Source organism: Camelus ferus, chromosome 29 (assembly GCF_009834535.1).
Source record: "Camelus ferus isolate YT-003-E chromosome 29, BCGSAC_Cfer_1.0, whole genome shotgun sequence".
Lineage (NCBI taxonomy): Eukaryota > Metazoa > Chordata > Mammalia > Artiodactyla > Camelidae > Camelus > Camelus ferus.
Window position 1 is genome coordinate 1,158,517 of NC_045724.1, and position 23,492 is coordinate 1,182,008.

General features: G+C 34.5%; 1 long non-coding RNA gene across 1 annotated transcript; it reads left to right on the forward strand.

Annotated features, from left to right (window-relative positions):
- The first annotated feature begins 678 nt into the window (after window positions 1-678).
- LOC116660465 lies at window positions 679-21,797 on the forward strand. Its single transcript, XR_004315999.1, has 3 exons — window positions 679-877; window positions 8,002-8,005; window positions 21,786-21,797. It is a non-coding gene; the product is annotated as an uncharacterized LOC116660465 (long non-coding RNA).
- The last annotated feature ends 1,695 nt before the right edge of the window (window positions 21,798-23,492 follow it).

Sequence of the window (23,492 nt, forward strand, 5' to 3'; positions counted from 1 at the left end):
TCATAAGGCTATAGATGCCATGCATAGTGATTCCTATAATGGAGCTAGGCAAAGTAAATTGAAAACTTTCTGGAAAGAATTCACCAATTTAGAACCATCAAGAACAACTGGTGGTTGATGGAAAAAGGCCAAAAATTCCTATCAACATTAATAGGATTTTTGAAGAAGTTGATTACAGCTCTTATGGAAGACTTTTGAGGGGTTCAAGACTTCAGTGGAGGAAGTAACTGCAGATGTGGTAGAAATAGCAAGAGAACTAGAATCAGAAGTGGAGCCTGAAGATGTGACTGGATTGTTGCAATCTCATGATGAAACTTGAATAGGTGAGGAGTTGCTTCTTTTGGATGATCAAAGAAAGTGGTTTCTTGAGATGGAAGCTACTCCTAGTGAAAAAGCTCTGAAGATTGTTGAAACAACAACAAAGGATTTAGAATATTACATAAACTTAGTTGATAAAGCAGCAATAGGGCTTTTGAATATTCACTACAATTCTGAAAGTTCTACTGTGGCTAACATGCTCTCAAAGACCATTGCATGCTATAGAGAAATCATTCATGAAAGAAGAGTCAATCAGTGCAACGAACTTTATTGTTTTATTTTAAGAAATTCCCGCAGGCATCCCATTCTTCAGCAACCATCACCCTGATCAGTCACCAGCCATAAACATCTAAGCAACACCTTCCACTAGGAAAGAGATTACAACTCGCTGAAGACTCAGATGACAGTTAGCATTTTTTAGCAATAAAATATTTTTTAAATTAAGGTATGTACTTTTTTTAGACATAATGCTATGACACACTTAAAAGATTATGGCATAGTGTAAACATAACTTTTATATATACTGGGAAACCAAAAACTTCATGTGACTTACTTTATTGTGGTGTCTGGAACCAAACCCAAATATCTCTGAGGTATGCCTATATATGAGTTTATTACTCCCTAAAGTAAAACATCATGCCCAAATGCCAGGTTGAACCTAAATTATTGTTGACTCAAATACTTAATTAACATTTCCATATATAATCTTATACCTTTTTCTCTAGCCTTATATTTTTCATATTCTGCTGGACTTCTTATACTGAAGTTAAACATCAAAAGCTGATTTAGACTTTCATAGTCAGCCAAGATGAAATAAGCCCACTACTGTTTACCTGTGCCACTGATTATGTGCAAAACTTCTGGTCAAATGCAAATAGCAAATTTTGATAAGTCTAAAAAGATGAATCGGAAAGGGATACCAAAACCTGAAGAGAAAACAGTAACAGGCAAGATTTTTCTGTTTTTATTTTTTCTCTCTCTTTTTTTTTTTTTTTTTTAATCTTCTGGCTTAAATCCAAGGGTGGTTCTAATGGAGAACTCCGCGGCAGGCATGCAAAGCAAAAGTTCAAAGAGAAATCTTGTCTTTTTCAACTTTGAAAACCAACATCTATGTTCCAGAGAATATGTGTATTTGTTGTTGTTTTTGTTTTTTTTTTTTTTTCTTTTTCTCTCCCAGCCCTACCCCTAGGGGGAACCTCAGACACAGAGCTCCACTGCAGCAGTGGGAACAATAGTGCAGATACCTAAAACTAGTTTTCTGGACTGAGAGAGGTGATCCCTGTGGTCCCATGAGTATGAGGCAATCCCCATTTTCTTCTGTTTTCTCACCACTTTACCCCAAAAGCAATCCTAGTCATGTAAAATTTTATAGCAACAAAGGTATATGTCTCTAAGAGAAATTCTCTCTTTCTACCTGAGTGACCAGGAAAAGGTCTAAATTATATGTCTGTATTTATCCTTTCAATCTAGACATATATCCTTCATGAAACTTTGAAAATATTTTGTGTTATTTCTTTTACTCCCCTCTATTCTCTGTTCTCACTTTGTGAAGCTCTGTTTAAGTGCATTTTGAGCTTCCTGTCTTGGTTTTTTTATGCTTGTAACATTTTCTCATAAATATTCCAATGATATGAAGTTTTTCAGCATTCTGGGAGAGTTTATTAATTTTCTCCCCAACTTTCCAGTTGTTGTTTTTTCTTTCAACCATTATATTTTGCTTGCCTAAGGATTTTTTTAATGTTTTCTAATTGTTTTATTTTTGTTTTCATTGTGTATACTATTCTTGCATCATCAATGCAATCTTATAAAATAATTCTAGAACACAAATTAGTATTCTATTACTGATTATTTTCTTTTAATTTTTAGAAAGTTCCTTTCTGTTTACTGAATTTTCTGTTTCATCTGTGATCATTTTTTTCTATCATTTGTGTTTGCCTCTGTGACATAATAAGAAGAATGTATTTGATCTTTGTCCCCATTCCTGACACAGAACTTCTAAAATCTTTGGAATTTTCTAAGGTATAGGGGTGATAAGAACATGTTTTATTCATAGCTAGCCCTTTTCAACCATACCTGATTTTATGCTAATGAGGTGACTAGTAAACTCCAAGTTAGCTTCAGGATGGGGCAGGATGCCATAGGAACCAACCATAAGAGTAGAGGGTTGAAATTTTCAGACCCACTTCTAACTGATGGAGAGGGAAGAGGAGCTGGAGATTGAGTTCAGTCACTAATGACCAACAATTTAATCAATTATTATGCCTATATAATGGGAACTTTGTTTAAAAACACACACACACTAAACAAATGGATTCAGAGAGCTTTCAAGTTGGCCAACATATCCATGTGTTAGGAGAGTTGAATACCCCAACTTCCCAGGGTCAGAAGCTCCTTCACTAGGGAACCTTCAAGACCTTGCCCTATGTGCATTTCCATCTGGCTGTTCAGTTGTATCCTCTATAGTAAACTGTAATAGTAAAATGTTTCCTGGAGTTTATGAGCTGTCTTAGCAAATCATTGAATATGAGGAGGAGAGTTGTGGGAGTCCCTCAACTTTGTAACCAAGTCAGACATAAGTGTGAGTAACCTGGGGACTTGATATTTGTGCTGATATTTTAGATGAGGGCAGTCTTAATGAAACTGAGCCCTTAAACCTATGGAGTCTGACACTAACTCTTAGTGTCAGAATGGAATTGTATTGTAGAATAGCCAGTTGGTGTCTGGAGAGTTGGAGAAGTGTTATTGGAAAAGACAGTACATGTGTCAGGAGGAAAACAAAGAAACCACACTTTTGATGTTAGAAGTGCTGTGAGTAAAAGTAGTCCAACCCATTTTTTTCACACTAAAATTTATTTGACTACTCTAGAAAAGACCATTTTTATCCTTTGGAATTATTGATTGGCAGGTTTTTCTTTAAGATACGAGACTAGAAAACTCTCTGGAGGGTCCCTAAACCACCAATATGGAAACATCAAAGCTCCTAATTCTACCCTAATCCTAGCAGTCCAGATGGTTCTAATTCTTCAGAGAAATATTTGTGCTTTTGGGAAGGAGAGGGCATTAGTTGGGGAGTAATCCTGCTGACAGGTATTCCACATGTAGAGAGTTGGGGAAAAAGATAGGACAGTTAATTTTTTTAAAATACAGAATTCAATTAATGACCTTCTGTATTAGTTATCAATGTTGCTGTAACAAATCATCAAAAACTTAGTGACTTAAAATAGCACAAATTTATGATCTCACAGTTTCTGCAGATCAGAAGTCCAGGTGGGCTCAGCTGGGTCCTCTGCTTAGGAATTCACAAGGCTGAAATCAGCCTTTAGTGCATATTAGAAGTGCTGTGTTCTCTACTGGATGCTTAATCTGCTCTGTCTATTTGAGTTTGTTGGCTAAATTCAGATCCATGTGATTATAGGAATGAAGTCTCCATGTCCTTGCTGCCTATCAACTAGAAGAAAATCTTCACTCTTAGAAGCTACCTGCATTCCATTTCATTCTTTCCATGTGGATCCCTCCAGCCATAACAGATTGAGTCTCTTCCCTGCTTTGCATCTCTGTCTTTTCCTTGTGTGGCATCTCTCTGACTCAAGCCAGAGAATGTTCTTTGCTTTTAAGGACTTCTGTGGTTATACTGGGTTCACCAGACAATCCAGGATAATTTTCCTATCTTAAGAATCTACAAGCTTAACTATATCTGCAAAGTCTCTTTAGCCACTTAATGTAACATATTCACAGATTTCTGGGATTCAGGAAAGGACATTTTAAAAGAGGCTATTATTTCTATTATGCTTTCCTTTTAGCCCCATCTCTTGTTCCCATATTCTATTATAATAAAAATTTGATAGTCTTGGGCCTCTATAGGATTTTGCAAGGCAAATCTGCTGGTCACAATTTCAATCCACTCTGTATATATCCATGGTAATAGTTACAAAAGAACAAGAAAACGAGTGGATTTAGACAATTTATCAGTAATACTCGGTGATAAAAAGTGTCAAAAAATGCCTTCTAAATTCTGGAGGAATGTTATTTTCAATCTAGAATTCTATACCACAAAAAAAATCAACCAAGTGTGATTACAGGATAAAATATTTTTAAATAATCAAAGACTGAAAAATTATGTCCCATGTACACTCTTTCTGGACATTACTTGAAAATGTGCCCCAGAAAAATAAACAAATAAACAAAACAAAACAAAACAAAACAAAAAAAGAATAATATGAGATTCAGGAAACAGTTAAGTCAATGCTAATTATTAATAAAAAGAATTTGAGAAAACTGGATGTGCAGGGAGTTGAGGACATGTAGAGAATCATTACTTTTCATATAAGACCTTCTCAGTGTTTGATTTTTAAAAACTGTATGTATGTATTACTTTGGCTGAAAAAAGACACTACCACACATCACCACTCTAAATTGAATCTGGCCAGATTGAAGACTTCCTTTGACAAATATAGTGCAGCAAAGGAGATACTACATAACTTGCAAAGCTGGGCATTGAGAGATCTTCAGCTTCTACTTAGAACTTTTAATATTCAAGCTGAGTCACAGTATTTTGAAAAGAACAAGACATAGGGAAAGGCTACATAGAGGAAAAGAGAGACATCTTGGACAACAGCCCCAACTAAATTCCCAGCCAACGTACATCTCCAACTGCCAGCCAAGTAAGTGAGCTGCTCTAGACATCCCAGCCCATTTGAGAGTTCAGTTGACTTCAGCTTCTATCAACTATTCATGGAATAAAAGAACTGCACAGTGGAGCCAGAATCATGTGATAATAAATAATTGTTGTAGTTGTAAGCTACTAGCTACATTTTGGGGTGTTTTATTATGTAATGAGAGAACCAAAACAGTATTCACTTAATATATTCAGTCAGTTTAGTGGGTTATAGTAGCTGTATTAATATGTTAGCCCTTAGATCATCCATATATTCATATCTTACTTCTAACCTTTTGTATCTTTTGACTATTATTGGTTACACAAAAATTATTTTCCCTTATAATTAATCATTAGCTACGCATATGTCTTGTCTCTTTTTAAAACAATATATTGCTTTTCTGGAAATAGATCTACCACACATGTAACACTATTGGAAATTTTGCTTTTGAAGGGCAAAAATAACTTCTTACAGTTTATTATGTTATGCCTTATTAGAAATGTTTGTTTCACTATCATCTTACCAAGAACTTTCACACAAGCTAAGCTATTTTCATCCTAATTATTTTGAATAATTTTGGAAACACACACACACACACACATGCACACACTCATAATTTTTAAAACTTCTTTTCAAAGAATACACATTTATAGTTACACAAAAATGCTAACCCCAAACTCCTAATTTATACTTTCCCACCCCCTTTCCCATTTGGTAACAATGAGTTTGTTTTCTATGTCTGTGAGTCTGTTTCTGTTTTGCAAATAGGGTTCACTTGTCTCATTTTTTAAAGATTCCACATGTAAGTAATATCATATGGCATTTGTCTTTCTCTGTCCTATCTACTTCACTTAGTATGATAATCTCTAGGTCCATCCATGTTGCTGCAAATGGCATTATTTCACTTTTTATGGCTGAATAGTATTCCATTGTGTATATACACCACAACTTCTTCATTTAATCATCTGTTGATGGACATTTAGGTTCCTTCCATGTCTTGGAAATAGTGCTGCTGTGAACATTGGGGTGTAGTATCTTTTTGAACTGGAGTTTTCTCTAGATATATACCCAGGAGTGGAATTGCTGGATTGTATGGTAACTCTATTTTTAGCTTTTAAAGGAATCTGCATACTGTTTTCCATAGTGGCTGCACCAAATTACATTCCCACTAACAGTGGGGGAGAGTTCCATTTTCTCCACACTTTCTCAAGCATTTTTTTAATACAGTTTATTGAAATTTAATTCATGTATTACCACAAAATTTATCCATTTATCTTTTTAAAGTATATAATTCAGTGATATTTCAATATTTACAAAGTTGTACACTCATCACATTACCTAATTTGAATACTTTAATCACCCCGATAAGATATCCCATTAGAAGATATTCCCTATTCCTTTCTCTTCTCAGCTTCTGAAAATCACTAACCCCCTTTCTGTCTCTATAGATTTGCCTATTCTGTCTCTATAGATTTATAAGAATTTATATAATTCATAGAAATGGAATTCTATAGCATATGGCTTTTTGTATAAGACTTTTTCACTTAGCAAAATGTTTTCAAAGTTCACTATCTCATTCTATTCTATGGACAAAAATATTTCTTATACGACAGTACCACAATTTGTTATATACTCTACAGTGATGGGCATTTTATTGTTTCTACTTTAGAGCTATCATGAAAAATGTGGCTATCAACATTTGTGTGCAAATCTTTGTGTGGACATATATTTTAATTTCTTTTGGAGATATACCTAAGAGTAGAATTGCTGGGTGTGGTGGCTTGAATAATGCTCCCAAATATATCCCTTCATTTGCATATGAATTTTAGGGTCAGCTTGCCCATTTCTTAAAAAGCTAATTGGCATTTTGCGAGAGATTGCATTGCATCAGTAAAATAATTTGGAAAGTATTGGAAGTATTGTCATGTTAATCATATTAAGACTTCCAACCCATTAGCGTGGGATATTTTTCCATTTTTAAGTCTTTTTAATTTCTGTCAATGATATTTTGTGGTTTTTCAATATTAAAGTTTTGCATTTCTTTTTTAAAATATATTTTAAGTATTCTTTTTAATGCTATGATACATGGAATTTTATTAATTTTCAAAAAGCTTTTTCAGTAGCCAATTTTAATTTATCTTTAAAAACCATTGTTGAGAATTTATTGCTCTTTTTTCCATTTATTTACCCCTCCTTTCATTAAAAAATTCTTACTATTTTTATATGTGTTGCTCTAAAATCTGAAACTACTTTTTTATTTCAATGTAAAAATACTCTCTTCTGTCTTTAAGACACTGAGAACTGAAAGGCACAAGAGTAATATAGTCTACTCTGTTCACAAAGCAGCTGAGAAAAGGTCTGAGAGGTAGAATAACTGTTTGGCATAATTGATGGAATGAATGTTTGGAAGTAATGATTCTTCTGACTCCCAATTTAGGGTTCTAACTTCTTATAGAATAAGAAATATGTCCATTTATTTTGCTTTATGGGGCACCTAACATAACACATAGATGTTTTAAAGGTTTTTATTTCTTTATGACAATTATATCCATAGGACTCATGGTCCTGTGGGTGGATGGACTCTGTTTTATGAAATGTGTATTTTAAGACTTTCTCTCCTTATATTCTGCCTACAAGGCTTGTGAGATATTTTCTTTCTTTTTTTTTTTTAACATAATAACTATGTAGTGCATTGTGACTGGGAATGGAGACACCAGCTCAAGCCTCAAAGTTTTTAGGATGATAACATTCAAAATTATGGATAGTTTTAATTCTTTTTGATTGCAGAGTTCAAAAAGTTTCACACACCTTGTTTTGATGATAAGAACCATAAATTATCTTTGATTTAATGACTGCCTACAGTTGCAATGACAGTACCTTCTGCTAGAAAATTCCTGTGTTTACCACAGTTATTCAAATTCAGGGTTGTATCTGTGGATTAAATAGGGTAAGATGCCTTGCCAGCTGGACTAGTTGGTATTAAATGTACTTTTACCATGGAGTGGGGCTTGATTCAGATTTCTGGGAGAAGAGTGGAAAGGGGACAGTTTTTCTTTTCTTTTTTTTTTTTTTTTAAAGTATGCTGTTAAGTCTTAACTTATGTGAAAGCTAGCCTTCAAAATAATCTCTTGGTGCATTTAATATGAAGATTTCTCCTAATTTAGTGTGTAAATTGCAAAAGTATAAAACAGTAGCATGCAAATTTTGTTCAGTGTTTATATAATATGATGGAGTATTCCACCTCTAGACAGAGAAGCATAAATAAATGATCTCTATAAACCCAAATATATTGTTATTAAATAACCCAGGCAAATACATAAAAGCCCTTTGCCTATAAAAATGCATACTTCTAGCACAGCAATAACATTTTCCACCCACTTCTGACTCACCAGATTTTTAAAATTCATTTTCTGGGTTTACTTAAAAAGTCAAGCAGGTGAAGATGGGCATAAGACCTAAACAAGCAATTCTCCAGTGAAGACATATGAATGGCCAATAGGCATGTGAAAAAATGCTCAGTATCACTAATTATCAGAGAAGTGTGAATCAAAACTAAAATGAGGTATCACCTCACACCAGTCAGAATTGCCATCATTCAAAAGTCCACAAATGATAAATGCTGGAGAGAGTGCGGAGAAAAGGGAACCCTTCTACACTGTTGGTGGCAATGCAGTTTGGTGCAGCCACTGTGGAAAACAATATGGAGATTCCTCAAATGACTAGGAATAGACTTACCATATGACCCAGCAATCCCACTCCTGGGCTTATATCCAGAAGGAACCCTACTTCAAAAAGACACCTACACCCCAATGTTCATAGCAGCACTATTTACAATAGCCAAGACATGACAACCTAAATGTCCATCAACAGTTAACTGGATAAAGAAGAAGTGGTATATTTATACAATGGAATACTACACTGCCATAAAAATGATAACATAATGCCATTTGCAGGAACATGGATGTTCCTGGAGAATGTCATTCTAAGTGAAGTAAGCCAGAAAGCGAAAGAAAAATACCATATATCATTCATATGTGGAATTAAAAAAAAAGACAAATGAACTTATATACAAAACAGAAACAGACTCACAGACATAGAATACAGACTTGTGGTTGCCAGAGGGGAGGCAAGTGGGAAGGGGTAAACTGGGAGTTCAAGATTTGCAGATACTGATGGGTATTTATAAAATAAGTAAACAAATTTAAACTGTATAGCATGGGGAAATATATTCAATACCTTATAGTAACTCACAGTGAAAAAAATATGAAAATGAGTATATGTATATTCATGTATGACTGAAGAATTGTACTGTACACCAGAAATTGACACAGCATTGTAAACTGACTATAACTCAATTTTTAAAAAGGCAAATGAACTTATCTGCAAAACAGAAATAGACTCACAGACATAGAAAACAAATTTGTGGTTAATAGTGAAGAAGGAGATGGGAAGGGGTAAATTGAAAGTTAAAGATTTGCAGATACTAATGAATATGTATAAAATAGATAAACAACAAGTTTATACTGTATAGCACATGGAACCATATTCAAAATCTTGTAACTTATGGTAAAAAGAATACAAAAACAAATATATACATATGTTCCTATATGACTGAAGTATTGTGCTATACACTAGAAATTGACACAACATTGTAAACTGACTATACTTCAAAAAATATATTAAAAAATAAAAAATAAAATGAGTAAATGGTTCTCAAAAAAAAAAAAAAAAGTCAAGCAAGTGTCAACAATTCTGCCATTAAGAGCACATTCATACCAAACTGCTATCAGTTAACAGTTCTTAGGAGTTACTTGTAAGCACTGACAGTTTTCTAAGCCACTAAGTGACCACAACACACACACACACACACACACACACACACACACACACACACACACACAGATTTTGGGGTATCCAAACTCCCAATCCTGTGCCTCCCAGGTCAACCCAGACAGCTGAGCAATTTCAGAGCCTTCTGTTCTTTCACTTTTTCTACCAAAAAGCATAAATTCTAAGTGATTGAAGATCTAATAATGGCCTGAATTGCCCATTTAGGGTAAGAAATGTGTATGTTTTTGTCATTTTATTGACTCACATTTTATCTGTAGACTCATACATATATACACACACTCATATTTATGACTGTATATATATCCATATATATACAGGTTACAGTGGGAAAGATGATTGTTAAGAGTTATGGTATGAATAGCTGAAGCACTGACTGTGTAAAACATTACTGTAAGACTTTTCTTAAAGGGAGAATTTCTGAGCTCCAAACAGCATTTTTGAAACTAGAGAATGATTCTAAAAGGGAAAAATAAATAAATAAAAATAAAAGGGAGAGAGAAGAGAGAAAAAAAGTTGTCTTGGGCAACTTGGTCTACATTCAAACCTTAAACTGACCCAGCAGACACTTTGATAAGAATTGCTCCTTAATTTATTTGACAAATAATATACATCAAGCCAATTACAACAATAAACTAAGGCATACCACTTCTGAAAATCCATAAATAGATGATTATATTATTAGGCACCACTGTCTTCGAGATTTGATAATGACGGAACTAAGGTTATTATTCTATTTAAAACTGCCATAGGCAGATGGCTCTATACTTTCTTTTTACAGGTGTAAAATTCCTGGAATATGGACAACTAATGGCTTCAAAACTGAAAGTGCACTTGTTAATGGAAAATGGAGGTTGCAATTTGTGACTATCAGTGACCATTTCTTGTCATTGAAGTACACTTTATGTTGACCTATTATTTCTGTTCATTGTACTTTCTTTAAAAGAAAGATTTTATTCCCATGAGCAGAAATTTTATTAAAGAGGGTCTTTGGCTGTGGGATTCTAAGAAAATGACTGTTTTCATTGCTGCAGAATTTCAGGCAGATTGGTCACAGAATTGGAGCATAATCTTTCCATGCCCCCACTGTCTACTCTTAAATAATATTTAACACATCAGCATCTTGGAGAGAAACTAAAACTGAAATAACACTAATTTATAGCCATCGTTTCCTATTTCTTATTCAAACTAGAGGCCTATTAATTTTGAAGATGGTGCCTAATGAAAACCCTTGAGTATCTGGTGGCCATAAATGTGAGTTGACTCTAAGTAGACTATAGGAAAGTAACCTAGGCACACTTCTAGTGTATTAATTAAGACATGTTAAGGGTTAGGGTGGGTAATTAATCATTCCCTTCAACAGACTGCATATGTGCTCTTTTCTGGACTAATTTTCAAAAATTTTTGTTTGGTTATGATGGGGCTATAACTTACTCATTTTAATTTCTTTTTATTTGTGGGTGGCCATTGCCAGATACAAAGTGGTATTCCCCACCTACAAATCAGTACATTATCCTGTCACGGTTTAAATACTTGAACTTGAGCCCTCCTCCAGGATTCCACATTCTTCTTTCAAAGCTTCAAGGACACATTGTACAGTACAACAGCTCCTGACTGTGAGGAGAATTCTATGCCCTGAAGAGATGACAATAAGTGTATTTTTTTAAATAGCACATTCCTTCAAAGTGCTAACCAACTACCATTTCAGTAATATTTGTAGAATGTCAGCAAGGTAGATACTATCACCATCAACAATTTATAGATGAGGAAACCAACAAAGCATGACTAGATGACTCACTGAAGGTCAGGTATGCTGTTGGATCCAACCCTCAGTCAGCTCTACTGTGTGTCCTGAGAGTATTAACACACATAGTATTGCACACTATTATTGGATCACTGGATTTTCCATAACCCATGCTAATGCCAAGCTAATAGTCTAAGAAGTATTTTCTTGTTTACACGTGAGAAACTCATGGGAGTAGATAGTAGGGAAGCAGAAACAGAAAAGTTAAGACAAAATTTGTCTCCGAAATCTGAGCTTATGTATTTCATGTAAAGTAGCATTTCTAAGGTAATTTGTTTTGCTAAGATAATTAATTGGTTTGTGGAATGTGCCGAAGAGCCATATCCCTTTTCTCCTCAAGAGAGGTAATTACCTTTGGGTTCTCATTCTCAAACATAATGTTTCTTCCATAATCAGGCAAGCAAGTGCCTCATTTTTCTCCTTCTACCATGAAGTCATTAATATTCCCAAAAGAAATGACTTAGTTCAAACAGCCAAAACAAGGGCTTCTGAGATTTTTTAACTAAAAATTTGATAAAGCTTCTAGGAGTCTTTCAACAAGAGTAATCATCTTTTATGTAGTATGTCTAGTTATTTAAGAATTCAATTCTGCTTTACACTGCTTCACAAAAACAAGAACTTTGAGTAATGCTGGGGTAACAATGGCAAACTCTCACAACGAGTCTTCACAAGGAACTAGGGCTCCTTGTGAGTGTGACGCCAGCAGTGTCTACACTAATGGGCAATCTTAAAACCAGGTGACTAAAATTCCATCACAGACATGAATCATAGCATTCTCCCATTATTTCTAAGATGTATACATGACAATGGAATAAATACCATTGGTAAAGGGATAATTGGCTTGTTGTAATTCTCCTAAGTGAAGGGAAGAATAAATCTTCAGAAAACTGCATCTAGGTTACATCATCCCAAACTTACCAACTGAATGCCAACTCTGTGATTCAAACAAGAGAAAATCTGAAGCTGATTAAAGAGATTCTCATCCATTCTTCATTAGTATTACATTATCAAAGTGTTTTATTTTTTTTCTCTGAGTACATTCCCTATTATGGTTTCTTTGATCATCTATCACTCTACAGCAATCATTCTAAGGAGTTTTAATTTAACAAGAAAAAATGATGACTCCAAAAATGAGATGTTTAAATCAATTGCCTCAGTGAAGATTCTATTTAAATAGTGGTTATTCAACTGTAAAAGTAGTAACCACATACAAAAAAATCCATTTTATATACAGTTCAAAGGGCCATCTTTAGTTTATAATTGCTAACATTTAAAAATCACTCCATTTTCACAATTATTTCCATTTATCTTTTTTCCTATTTTCACCCTAAAGTGTTTTATTTTTCAACCAATCTCCCTTCACATGGGCAAAAGCTGACTTTCACCAGAGTATGTCTGTGCTGTCCTGAGCAGCAGTAGAGGATGACTGGGTGAGAACATAGTGTTTTTCCTCTCCTGAGAGATCAGCTTCTCAGATTCTATAGAATGCCTACCTGGGACTTGAAGGATTCATGTTCCTTCCAAACATTTGCTATTAGACTTCCTTTGATGTAGAGTTATTTTCAAAGTGCAGATGCCCCACTGTTATCAGTTCATGACAAAGAGTCGACCTACAGATGTCCAAAAGTACTCACTTCAGTAAAAGTAATAAAGAAGGGGAAATATTTTTTGCCAAGTGTAAGGCTGGCCAATAATATTAAAAATTGTACTGAAAAAATTAAAGACTTCAAAGCTCAATCAACATTGAGAGAAGAGAGAAAGGAGGTTAGATTTCCTGGTCTTCAAAATAAATATGATGTTCTAAAATTGTAGAAGAAAAATATGTTATGCTCCAGTTTCTTTGACTCACTGACCTTTGAGTTCTGATAACAATCTTAATGTCACAAAACACTGGAACTTTAAAATTAAATGGAAAATGTTCACAGCAGTAATGTTAACCCATAATGCCTCCAGCATAAACACTGAGTAACTGCAGTAAAGGAGGGCTTGAGTGAAAGAGAGTGGAAAGTTACAGGAAATTTAGGAATTGTGGGAAAAAAGGACCACTATTCCAGATCCTTTCATCAATATCCAGACTATTTTTCTTCTCTTTATAAAAGGTAAAGCTATCACAGATACTTATTCTTTTCCCCAAATTACAAAACTGTAAAGGATGCAAATTAAGAATTAGGGGTAAAAGTTAATCTCAGCTGATATTAAGGTAAAAAAAGGAGTTTGGCTTCATAAAGTCAATGACTACTTTAATCAACATCAAGTCTTCATAATGAGGTCAGTAATGGAGAATACAGAATGAGACATTCAGTACACTTCAGGGACTGAAACAAAGTCTGAAAACATGACATTTTAGATACATAACATTGTCCAGGCAACCACAACATTAAAATGAGGGTTTTGAGTTGGCATAGAAAGTATTTCTTTCATGTTTAACAGCACAGATTTTTTTTATTAATCTCAGAAGGATTAGGACACAAATCAGCATTCCTCTGGCTTAAGAAAAAAAGTATTCTACCTATCTTAGCTAAGAGAAATTTTAGGCAACACATTGATGTGAGTGAGTATAGCAAAAACTAAGAAATCCTTATTATAGGAGATGTGGCAATGATTATAAATAAAATGTGACTAGTATCTATGAGGGGGTCAAATATCAAGATTAATTGGGGACTGACAAAGTTCTTCTGATTAAAAAAATAAAATTATTAGTTTAATTAGTGTCCTGTGCTCTCAGAAGAACTACTTGTTCTATTAAAAAAAAAAAAAGAATGACAATAGGCAGGTAGGGCATTGAAGACCTATGCAATGTACAAATCCATGTTGAATTTGAACATACGAACACTTAATAATAGTCAGCAATGGCACTAATACATTGACTGGTCTTCAGTTTGAATACAATACATACATAAGCTTCTAACTTATTCTTTATTTTAACACTAAAGAAAAAGAAAGAAAAGCACCATGATAACTTTGTATTTTGCTACTTGAAAAAATGCTACGAACACAGTAGAAGCCTGATAGAGATATTGATTCATCAGGTGTGTTAACAGTGATACCCTAGCTACAGAAGCTGTATCTAAGATTACTTAATTCTTACTGGTCTTCTGCCTTCGTTATCACTGACTCCATCTATCCTCTCAAGTGCCTCCAAAACAATTTTTCCAAAAATGAAATTTCTATTATGATACTCCATTTTTGAAATATGTAGTGGCACACAAAGTGAATCTCAGCTTCCTTAGCACATCTTCCTCACAAGGCCCTTTATGATTCAGCTCCTATGTATCTAGGATCCTGATACTTACACACTCACTTCCTGTACACCCAGAATGATGAATAACCAGAAATTCCTGGGGAAAGCCCTGTAGTGCTGTTTCATGGTTTGATTCTCATAGCAACACCATTGATGCCCAGCAGTATCCCCTCTGCACTCATCATTTCTGTGAATATCAAACTGCTGGTTTGTACCTACAATTCTTTGCCTGAAGGCTTTCTCTGTTGACCAAAATCCATAGGGCCCACATCTGTGGAAAGCCTAAAATTCTGAAGAATTAACATTGCCTAGAAGAAGATCTCAACTACCAAATAATTGAAATTGGTGTTTAACCTCCAAGCCATATTCTACACTGTTTCCCAAGGTTTTCCCTAGGGATTGAGCCCTAGCTACTCACAGAAGTAACCTGTTAGGAAAAATACTCTTTGTGTTCATTATTACCTTCCTCGTCTCATTCCCACTTGCCCACCAATGCTTCCTCCCAAATAAATTGCTTGTATGCAAATCCTTGCCTCAGAATCTAGTATTACAGGACTTCTCTACCAAATATATTCCCTTTACACATATTGTTCCCACTTTCAAAGAATGTTCTTTCTTTCCTCCAATCCACCTGAGAATTCCTGAGGATAATTTAAGGTAACACTTCTCAAACTTTAATGTCATACAAATCACCAGAAGATATTATTAAAATGCGGATTCTGATTTGATATACACAGAGCAGGGTCTGAAGTTCTACAGTTCTACCAGCCTCCCAGATGATGCAAATACCTCTGGTCTGTAAACCACACAGTGAGCAGTAACTATTTAAGGCATAACTCAAGCACCCTCTCCTTTAGAAGTCTTCCCTATAACTGCCTCACTCCTGTGCCAATAATGAATTTATCTTTTTTTCTATGCTTATTATGTTGTGTGGTAATTCTATTTACAGATATGTCTCTTCAATGATTCTGTTCCTTTAAGATAAGAATCATCTCTCTCTTATCACTGTACCTACAGTAATTAACATATTGCCCAATATAGCACCATACCTAATAAGTGCTTGTGAATTGACAGAATTAACAAACAAAATATAATTTTATGGCATGCTGCACAAAATTTTTAAATGCATATCTATTATACTCTAGAAAATTCAACTAATTAAGTCATATGTGTTTTTAAAATGAGTTATATAAATTATTCAACTTTCTAGTTTATTTTCCATGTTAAATCATAGACTTCAGGACTTCTGAACAATATAGAACAGGTTGTAGAATTTCTTCCCTAGGGATATTTATAAGATGTCTAAATGTCCACCTGAAATACTTTAGTTAACTCCTATCAATCACAAGAATACTGTCTTTTTATTAATATTTTAAATCTGTAGATGGATTTTGTGCAAGTTAGTCATTTATTGGATGCAGAAAGCAGTGGTGGTTGTGTGTAGGCATACAGTAAGAGAGAAAGTCACAAGAACATCCTAGGAAAGCCTACTTTTAGTTATACCCCCCATTTACCTGCTCCAAATTGCTCATAAGTGTTACTGTTCTCAGAATCTTGTAATTCAACTCTTTTCATTCCAGCTGCTTCCTACTTAAGAAAAACTCAGTGTACAGTGGTGAAACTAAATCTATCAAGGGAATAGCCTATATGGTATCCTTAGATGGACAACTAATGGAAATAGTATCTGATCTTTCTACTTTAAGATTCAAGAACAGAAACTAGGGTGTTTTCAGCATATCAAGTTCTGAACTAGATAGCAGCCCTGATAATGGACTAAAGTAATGTGAAATATGAAGCCTACAATAGTCAGCTGCTATCTCATTCCAACCTAATTCCCTTACTGTTAGAAATCAACCTTGAGCATATGAGAAAGATGTGTATAGAAACTTAAAGGCCTTGACACATTAAGATTAACTAGACCAGAACTTGTATAATGTTTTGTACTTTCTTTGCATCTATTACATTGTATTGTAACTCTAACTATCTATGTCCATGTTTCCAATTAGGTTAAACAAGTCTTTGAGGGCAAGAATCATAGTAATTCATCATTTTATCCTAGAACTTTGCCTGATCTATTGTAGGTATTCACTTAATCATTGTTGAATGAATGAATCAATGAATGGATGAATCAATGAAAGAATTATGGCTAATTCATTTATTATGTTCATTTATGATATTATTTTTAAATAACAGTACACAGTAGATTATAGATTTAGGAGTCCAGAGACCTAGGGAGGGGTCACAGCTAGTTTCTCAAAGATTTTAATAGTTTGAAAGGGCATATTTTAAAATAAATAAATAAGTAATTAATAAAGTCATGAGATATAACTTTAGACCTACTAAAATGACTTTAAAAAAACAGACAATAAGTGGGGTGGTGACAATGTGAAGAACTAAAATTCTAGTGCATGACTAGAGATAATGTAAAATGGCACATTCTTTAAGAAAACAGTTTAGCAGCTTCTTGAAAACTTAAGCAAAAATTTACCATAGCCCAGAAATTCACTCTTATGTTTATATACTCAAGAGAAATGAAAGCACATGTCCACACAAAGGCTTGTACATAAATGTTCATAGAGCAGCATTATTCATAACAGCAAAACAATTAAAAATAACTCAAATACCTAGCAACTGGTGACTGAGAAAGCAAAGCATGATATATCCAGTACAATGAGATAAATACTCAGCAATCAAAAGAACACATTGCTGATAGGCAGTACATTTACAAAATTTACAAACCATACATTTTTCTACCAGAACTACTGTTTTTCAGTTTTTTCCTTCATCCTGAGAGTTTCCTTAGAATGCTGTTACTACTCATTGAATGCCTTCTCTCATACAATCGTGTTGTTTTTAGTTCTCATTTTACCTTTTAAAAAGTAAAAAAGTACTTGTATTTTTTAAATAAATATTCAAGTAAATGTAACATGACATGTTAGTAAACTGCTTTTTGTTTTTTTCTTAAATTGAAGTATTGTTGATTTAAATATTATATTAGTTTCAAGTGTAGAACATAATGATTCAGTATTCTTACAAAGTATACTGTGTTAAAAGTTATTACAAGATAATGGTCATAATTCCCTGTGCTATAAAATATATCCTATACCTTGTAATAGCCTATAATGGAAAAGAATATGAAAGGGAATATATATATATATATGTGTGTGTGTGTGTGTGTGTGTGTATGTGTGTATATATGTGTGTGTGTGTGTGTATATATAAAAACTAAATCAATTATCTGCACACCAGAAATTAACACATTGTACACATAGTAAACTGACTATATTTCAATTTAAATAAAACAAAATATATTCTGCTGCTTATCTATTTTGTACATAGAAGTTTGTATCTTTTAATTCATATCCCTGATTTTCCCCTCCTCCATTCCCTCTCCCCTTTGGTGACCATGAGTTTGTTTTCTACATCTGTGAGTTCTTTTTCTTTTGCATATACATTCACTTTTATTCATTTTAGGTTCACATATAAATGATATCACATAGTATTTGTCCTTCTCTGTCCAACCTATTTCACTAAGCATAATATTTTCTAGATACATCTATCTTGCTGGAAATAGCAGAATTTCATTCTTTATTATGGATGAGTAATAGTCCATGTACACCTTCTACTTATTCTTTATCTATTCATATCTTGGTGGGCATTTAGGTTGCTTCCCTATTGTGGCTATTGTAAATAGTGCTGACATGAACATTGAGGTTCATGTATCTTTTTGAATTAGTATTTCCATTTTTTATGGATATATATCCAGGAATGTAACTGTTGGATCATATGGCATTACTATTTCTAGTTTTTTAAGGAATCTATGTACTGTGGATTCATAGTGGACACAATAATTTACATTCCTACCAAGAGTGTAAAAAGGTTCTTTTTTCTCCATATCCTCTCTAATATTTGTTATTTGTAGACTTTTTGATGATAGCCATTCTGACAGGTGTGAGATGCTCTCTCATTGTTGTTCTGATTTGCATTTCTCTAATAATTAGTGATGTTGAGCATCTTTTTGTGTGCCTATTACCCATGTGTATGTCTTCTTTGAAAAATATCTATCAGGTCTTCTGCCCATTTTTTGACAGGGTTGTTGTTTTGTTTTGTTTTTTGATATTGAGTTGTACATGCTGTTTCTGCATTTTTATCATTTGCAAATATTTTCTCCCACTTAGTAGGTGGTATTTTTGTTTTGTTGATGGTTTCCTTAGTTGTGCAAAAGCTTTTGAGTTTAATTAGGTCCCAGTTGTTTACTTTTAAAATACATTAAAAAGTCATAGGTATTTTCATAGAGATTTGCATTCATAGTACTCTCACCATTATTTATATCTCTGTGGTTTCAGTTGTTATTTTGTTTCTTCTGCCTGTGAGATGGGAACAAAAAAATACTGCTAGAATTTATGTCAAATGTTGATCTACCTATGTGCTTTTCTAAGAGTTTTATGATTTCAGATCTTACATTTAGGTCTTTAACCTACCTTGAGATTATTTTTGAATATAGTGTGAGGTAATGTTCTAATCTCATTATTTTACATGTAGCTGTCCAGTTTTCCCATCACTACTTGTTGAAGATACAGTCATTTCTCCTTTGTATATTCTTGCCTTGTTTTTCTTAGATTAATTAAACATAAGTGCATGGGTTTATTTCTGGGCTATCTTGTTCCACTGATCTATGTGTCAGTTTTTGTGCCAAAACCATGCTGCTTTGATTACTGTAGCTTTGTAGTATAGTCTGAAGTCTGGAAAGACAACAATACCTTCAGCTTTTCTGTTTTCTTTTTTCTCAAGATTTCTTTGGCAATTTGGGGCTTTTGTGGTTTCATATGAATTTTAGGATAATTTGTTCTAGTTCTGTAGAAAATGTCATGGATATTTTGATAGGGAGTTGCATTAAGTCCATAGATTGTTTTGGGTAGTATGACCATTGTAACAATATTAATTCTTCTAAGAGCATGAGATATCATTCCATTTTTTTCTATGATCTTTACTTTCCTTCATCAATGTTTTATAATTTTCAGAGTATATGTCTTTTACCTCCTTGGATAAGTTTATTCCTAAGTATTTTATACATTTTGATGCAATTTTAAATGTTTTTTTAACTTTCTCTTTTTGACAGTTTAGTATTAGTGTATAGAAAAGCAACTGATATTTATATATTAACTTTCTATCCTGCAACTTTGCTGAATAGTTATAATAGTTTTCAGGTGGAGACAGGGTTTTCCATATAAAGTATCATGTCATCTGCAAATAGTGATAATTTTATTTTTTCCCTTTCTGTTTGGATGACTTTTATTTCTTTTCCTTCTCTGATTGCTGTGGTTAGGACTTCCATTACTTATGTAAATAGATGTAGTGAGAGTGCACATCCTTGTTTTGTTTCTGAATTTAGTGGGAAGAATTTCAGCTTTTCACCATTGAGTATGATGTTGCCCATAAATTTGTCATAAATGGCCTTTATTTGGTCAAGATATGTTCCCTCTGTAACCACTTTGATGAGATTATTTATCATAAATGAATGTTGAATTTTATCAAATGCTTTTCCTGCATCTATTGAGATGATCATGAGATTGTCATCCTTTGTTTTGTTACTGTGGTGTATCACCTTGATTGACTTGAGAATGTCGAACCATTCCTGTGCCTCTGAAATAAATACAACTTAATTGTGGTGTATGATCATTTTTATATATTGTTTAATTTATTTTCTTATATCTATATTCATCAAAGGTATTGGGCTGTAATTTTCTTTTTTTTGTGGTCTGTCTGGTTTTGAAATCAGGTAATTATGGCCTCGTAAAATGAATTTGACAATGTTTTGTCCTCTTCATTTTTCTGTACTAGTTTAAGAAGATAGATATCTTTATATATTTGGTAGAATCCCCCTGTGAAGCCATCTAGTCTTAGAATTTTTTTTGCTGGAAGTTTTTTTATTTTTGATTACAAATTAAATGTCACTACTTGTGATAGGTCTGTTCAAATTCTGTTTTTTCTTAATTCAGTTTTGGTAGGTTGTATGTTTCCAGAAATTTGTCCATTTTTACTATGTTGGCCAATTTGTTGGCATGTAACTCTTCATAGTATTCTCTTACCATTTTTTGTATCTCTGTGGTTTCAATTGTTATTTTTCTTCTTTTATTTATTTTATTTGGATTCTCTCTCTTTTCTTCTTGGTAAGCCTGATAAAAGTTATTCAGTTTCATTAATCTTTTCAAAAACCAGCTCTTGGTTTTGTTGACCTTTTCTATTTTTTAACCTCTATTTTGTTATTTCCTCTCTGATCTTTATGTTTTCCTTCCTTCTGCTAACTTGAGGCTAAACTTGTTCTTCTTTTTCTAATTCTTTTAAGTGGTAGCTTAGGTTGTTTATTTCAGATTTTTTTGTTTGTTTGTTTCTCAAGGAAGGCCTGTATTGCTATGAACTTCCCTCTGAGAAATGCTTGTGCTGCATTCCATGGATTTTGGAGTGTTATGTTTTCATTTGTCTCAAGGTATTTTCTGATCTCCTCTTTGATATCTTCATTGACCTATTGATTTTTTAGTAGTGTATCATTTAGTCTCTACATTTGTTCTTTTCCCATATTTCTCTCTGCAGTTGATTTCTAGTATCATACCATTGTGGTCAGAAAAAAAGATGCTTGATATACTTTCTATCCTCTTAAATTTGTTGAGACTTGTTTTGTGGACTAGCATGTGATTTATCCTGGTGAACATTACATGTACATTTCAAAAGAATGTCAAGTCTGATGTTTTCTATGTAATGTCCTGTAGTTATCTATTAAGTTCAACTGGTCTACTGTGGCATTTAAGAACACTATTTCCTTATTGATATTCTGTCTGGATAATCTGTCCATTGATGTAAGTGTGGTGTTAAAGCTCCTTACTACTATTGTATTGTCAGTTTCTCTCCTTATGTCTGTTAGTATTTGCTTTATATATTTAGGTGCTCCTGTATTGGGTGCAAATATGTTAATGAGTGTAAGGTCTACTTCTCCTATTGATTCCTTTATCATTATATAATGCACATCTTTGTCTTTTTTATAACCTTTGTTTTAAAGTTTATTTCATTTGATCAATTGTTTTTCTTAATTCAGGTAACAATTTTTTTTAACATTTTTTACTGATTTAAGTAACAATTTTATTTACCAACATTTTGAATTCTTTCTCTGGTAAATTTTTATTTCTGTTTCATTATTTATTTTTTTCAGGGGCTTTTCTCTTGCTCTCTCAGTTGAGAGTAGTTTCTATGCCTTTTCATTTTACTTAACTTTCTCTGCCTCTATGAATTTAAGTGAAACAGTTACCTAATGCAGGTCTAAAAGAGTTACTTTTATGTGGGAGCATCGCTGTGCATACTTCATGTGCCCAATGCCTTTAGTGGAAAAGCTGGTTTGATGTAGATGTCAGCCAAAGTTTTCCTCATCTTTTCTAGCAGCTATCACCTTGGTAGGGAGTGGAGCTGGAGATGGATGGTCTAGGGTTAGCACCTGGTGTGGAGCAAGACTTTCTCTCTGCTCAGTGGCTGTCATTGCCCTGTCAGGGTGACATATGACCCCAAGTTGCTGGAGCAGTAATTCTGAGTGTTGGGCTTGAGCTGACTCTGTTCACTGTAAGTGTGTGACTTCCTTCTCCCCACCCCAGGACCTTTGTCCCACAACAGGGGAATGTTGAAGGAAGCGGGGCCCATTCGCATGCAGAGGTCACATGCACTACTTGTATTGGTGTCTGTGTCTCCTCTCAGACACAGCCCATAGTTAAGTGTTTACCCCTTCATGGCTGCTCCAGATCCAGTGCCACACTATGGCATGAGTGGCGCAAGAGCTAACACAAGCTAATGCTGTGGTACATGAACAGGCAGTCATGGGAAACCCAGAGGTCTCTATACCAGATCTCTTTCTATCCTGCCTCAAGGGCAAGATCTCTTTCTTTCTCATAGCTGATCACTGTCCCAGCCTCCACAATCCCACCCTGTTATAGAACCGCCCTATAGGGGAAGCATGGCCCATATGACTTCTCTGTATGTATGAGGTGAGTTAGCTGTGGTAGAGGAGCTTCTGTCTGAAAATGAGCTGCTTCTGGGGCACTGCTTGAGTAGGCACCAACGGTGGCTGCTGCAGCTGCACCCAGGCTCTGCCCCAGGACTAGGTGGCTTCTGTGTCTCAAGGTTGAGTGTTTCCCCTGGGTCTTGCCACTCCAGATCCAGGGACACACTGGCATGGAGTGACCAGGGACACACTGGCATGGAGTGACCAGGGCCAGAGCATTCATTTCAGCTTAGGCTAGGGCACACAGCAAGGGAGATGCAGGAAACCTGCAAAGTCCTAAAGCAGCCATCTCTTTGCCTTACTTCTGGGGCTAGCCAGTGCCTGCATGCTCCTTATGAGTGGAGTCCAGCCTTCTGCAGACTTTCTACTTGTTCCAGCAATTCTCCAGCCAGATAGACAGCCTTGTCTCCTCTGTATAGGACTGAGGCACCCAGTCTGTGGCTTGATGTGCTCACTCCCCAAGGCACGTGTCCACTCATGCAGTCTCCCTTTTCCTCTGAGTCCCCTCCCAGAGGCACAGGTCCCAACCCAAGTGCTTTTCTTCTCTTACTTTCTACCTAATTACATTTCTATTTTTCTTTCAGC